The sequence below is a fragment of the Arachis hypogaea genome, chromosome 16 (genome assembly GCF_003086295.3).
Source record: "Arachis hypogaea cultivar Tifrunner chromosome 16, arahy.Tifrunner.gnm2.J5K5, whole genome shotgun sequence".
Taxonomy (NCBI): Eukaryota; Viridiplantae; Streptophyta; class Magnoliopsida; order Fabales; family Fabaceae; genus Arachis; species Arachis hypogaea.
The window spans coordinates 26,535,405-26,540,002 of record NC_092051.1 but is presented as its reverse complement, the minus strand read 5'-3'; positions in this window follow the sequence as shown (position 1 = coordinate 26,540,002).

Here is a 4,598-nt window from a genome sequence, read left to right as displayed (position 1 = left end):
CGGCGTCCCGACCCCAGGGGAAGGTAAGCTGGCGGTAAATTGGGAAGGCCCCTACAGGGTAAGGGAGGTACTCGGCAAAGGCGCTTACAAACTCGAAAGACTCGACGGCAAGGAAATACCCAGAACATGGAACGCAGGTAACCTAAAGAGGTTCTACTCTTGACCCACCGGCTCACCGACCAGGGAGCCTAGCCAGATAGTTGATATTTGCCCTATCCACATGTTAATTCATCTTGTTTACTTACTTTGTCAAATACTTGCCCAGCTGACGATTAATTTTCACTTGTTCAAATTTTTTACTTGTTAAAATTTTCTTACTTCACATCTGTTTCACACGACTGATACCTAAAACGGCACCCCGGGATTGATCACCCCGGGAGCCAGACGGGTCATAAGCCTTAACCAATTCGACGACGACGTGACCAAATCGGTCCGAACCGTTGCCAAACGTGAAAACGGCGAGACGGGCACAAGAAATAAGCCCGCCCAGAATAAACGGTAAGACGATAACGGCAACACGACAAGACAACGAAACGAGCGTAAATCACAAAGCAACCAAATGAGGATAACTTATAAAGTGTCAAAATATGGAACGGACAAGCAAATTGTTCAAAACAAACAAAACGACAAATACACAAAGTTACAAGGAATCACTTCCTCGGCATATCTACAACCTTGCCATCTTGAATCATTTTGAAGACCCCAATAGCAGAGGTGTCGAAGTCGGGAGCCACAATCTTCATTTGAGCCTTCAAGGCATCCTCAGTCATAGTAATTGCATTCGTTCCCTGATCCTTGGTCACCTTCAGCTTCTTTTTGAGCCCCTCAACTTCCGACCTAGCGACCTCAGCCAACGAGACAGCTTCGTCACGCTCTTTCTCCAAGGTCGCCACACGGCCCTGGGCAGAGTTCAGCTGGCCCTCCAAGGTCATCTCCCTCTCGATTAGGCGGGCCACCGACTCGTCCGAAACTTTCAACTTCTCGGCAGCGGACGCCGCCTTCTCCTCCGAAACCTTGAGCTTCTCCGTCATTTCGGACAACTGATCTTGGAGCTGCTCAACTTGGACTTTGAAATCATTATTGGCTTTAACGGAGGACTCGAGCTTCCTCCGGAGAGCTTGCATCCCCGACAACTCGAACTCAGCCTTTCGGGCTATTACGGCTCCCCGGAGCAAAGTCCGATACATCCATCTAGCCTGCCCAGCCAGTTCAGTGCCAAGGAAATGTTCCTCCGTCCCGGGGATCAATTGGGAATCTATAAACCTTGTTGCATCAAAATTCCTCTCCATGATACTAAGGGCCCCCTCCGGGCTGGCTGACGACCTCCGCCTCTTGGGGGTGTGAATAAGCTCCACGTCATCATCTTCTTGGTGAGAAGCGGTTGAGTGCCCGCCAGTTGCCTCCTCAGGAACAGGGGAACCCTGATCCCTGATAGCCCTTTTCCCCGCCTTAACGGCCTCCCGAGAAGAAGCCTCACCCTGACCTTCAACCCCCACGGCCGGACCCTCTGATTTCCCGGTCTGATCCTCCCCCTCCCCAGCATCCTTCTCTGTTTTCTCGTCGTCACTTTCCTTAAAAAAGGTCTTCATCAAGTTTTCAAGTCCGACCACAGTGGCAGACATTTCCACTACAACAAACAACAAACGCGTTAGTCGTCAAAACGGATAAACGAAACAACAGTAAACGCAAAGACAAGCAAACAAGACAACTCACGGATATAGCTCCTGCCGGCCTCCCGTTCACCCATAAGAAGATTAGGGTTCACGGGGTTCTTTTCAAAAATAGCAAAAAGAACGTCAGCTATTTGTTTATCTACAGGCGACAACCTTTTGTACGTCACCTTGATGAAGGAGTTCGACCCCGCCCCGAAACTCCAGTACGTCGGGATAAGGCGCTCCCCCTCTAACGACAACCAAAAGGGGTGACGACCTTTGACGGGGCGAACTTTGAAATACTTGTCTTTGAAGCCGTGGTAGGAGTCCTCAAAGAGGCCAAATATCTTCCTACCCTGGGCAGAACGGAAAGAGAGAAACCCCTTCCTCGCCTTCCCCTGCTTGGAAGGGTTGGTAAGGGTAAAGAAAAAGAGAAAGACGTCTACTGATACCGGCAACTCCAGGTACTCGCAAACCATCTCGAAACAGCGGATCGAAGCCCAACTGTTCGGATGGAGCTGAGAAGGGGAAACGGATATCCGGTTGAGGAGCGCCATTTGGAAATCCGAGAACGGTATCCGTACGCCGACTTGTGTGAACATGGATTTGTAAAACCAAATCCAATCGGGGACCCGAGGAGAATGGAAGTTGAGCTCATAAATACGCTCGCGGGGGGCAGGAACGGAGACCTCATAGTTGGCTTCCTCGTCCGTCCCACCGCACAAGTGGCCGGCTTGCCGGAACTCGGTCAACTCTTCCAAACTCATTTGGTTGGGCGACTCCTTTATATCGTCAGTCACCCAAGCATACGGGTCGTAAGCCGCACCAGATCCAGAAGACCGGGAGACAACGCGAGGCATACCTACAGCGGGGTACCACTCCGTTAGTCTATGAGGTCGGGAGCCCGAAAAAACTCAGAAACTACGCCTTTTCAACTCAATCGTGACCAAACACGGCTAAAAACTACGCCTACCACATAAACCACCCAAAAACCTATCCTAGAATGATACCCCTCCCCTAACTCACCTACCCCAACATTGAAAAACCTTTCGGCAAAAATAAACTAGCCATGCAACAAACGCAAGCAGTAATCGCATAGCAGCAGGACATAGCACAGATACCAAAGGATAGAGACCAAAAAATTACCTGGAATGATGAAAGAAACTTGGACTGAAAGTTGAAGCAGGAGGGAGTTCGCACTGGAAGATTTGGATGTTAGGGAGAGAAGGAGTTGGAAATAGCAAGAGTGGGAGGTGGATAGGGAGAAAACTGTTTAAAAACCACCGCCAGAAGCGCGAAAGGAAGCAGGGGCAAGATAGTCTTTGCGCGCGGGTTTTTTCAAATCATTATGAGCATTAAATGCCCAGTGCGAAGAACGAAACGGCAAACGGATGCCACAGCAAACCAAGAGACACGCGCGCAAGAGACGCGTCTCTCCCACGGTCAGCTGACCCGACGACAACGCACGAACGAAGACATCACGCGCCACCAATGGTCTTCACGGCCATCGCTGACGCGTCGGGGGCACTGTTACGGCCTGGCCCAAATTCACGCGGGTCAACCCGACCTGAGTTCCCTCCGGCCCGGCAATGCGTCATCCACCCGACCCAGACACGCGTCCCGTACGGCTTGCACACAGTCGTGGGACAGCGTCCTTGAGGGTATGGGCCTGTCCACTTGAGGGACCCACTACTGACATGTATATAAGGGGAAGACTGGCTCTCCCCCCGAGGTACGTCACATTCTTACACCACCTCCCTTCCGCCTGCACATATTCTGACAAGAGCGTCGGAGTGTCTTTGCAGGTGGCACCCCCCTCTCCATGCGAAGTGCTCGGGACCTCGCACACCCGGAACCAGGAGACCACGACCAGACGAGCCTCTCCACCATCCCAAGCGTTGACCTCAGGGTCCTGACCCGAACCGTCCGGTATCCGACCTACCGAACAAATATAAAGATAGTGACAACTGAATGAGTTCCTACTCTCCATAAAAATCTCATGGGATAAAGCAAGCCAAATAGCATTTCATAACTAACACAGAATGAAGGCAATGCAAAATAACCAAATCCAGGAGGAATATAAGTTCAAAGTATAAGATGGGCCAACCTTGATCTCGACCGGAAGCTGTGAAGACTGGCGGAGAGACCTGAGCGACCGGGAGTGTAAGACCCAAATTTTTAGAAAATAAATAATGAGTTATTTATATTTATATATATGGTTTTATTTTTAGAAAGATTATGAGACTCCAAGTTTTAAATTAATTTGGTTTTATATAAATTTCAATTATAATTAGATATTTTTGATTTACTGAGATTAATGGTTCTTGTTTAATTAAAATTCAAAGTTCTAGTAATTAAAGATAAAAGAGTTTTATATATAATTTAAATTACATAATTGAAGGTTTTGATTAATTTTATGAACTAAAAGAAAATTTATTTATTTATCTTTAAATTGTAAATTAGAGTATTTAATTAAAAATAATTTGTAATTTGAAAAATAAATAATAAATAAGTATTCTTAAAATTAGTTATATTGAATTAAATCTGGTTTTGAATTAAAACTCTACTCAAACCCTGAATTCCCATTTCCAGACCCTAATTTCACTAACCCTAACCTCTCTTACCCAACTTACATACACATGTAATCTCTCTTTCACACCTGTTTGTTACTCAATGAGCCACGTTACTAACTCCTCACCGCTACTCACTCACCATCACCATTCCTTTTTCCTTTTATCTCACCCACACCCACGCAGAAAGAAAGGAAGAAATCAGAAGGAAGAAACGAGGAGGGATTGAGAGTGAGGAACCAGAGCCGCGGGAAGAGAGGGGAGGAGAGGAAAGGTGATGCCGGAGGAGAGAGCGAGTTTGCGGAGGAGAGCCAGAGGAAAGACGCGCCGTTGCTGTGCGAAGACCATCGTCACCGTCGAGCTCGCCATCCCATCG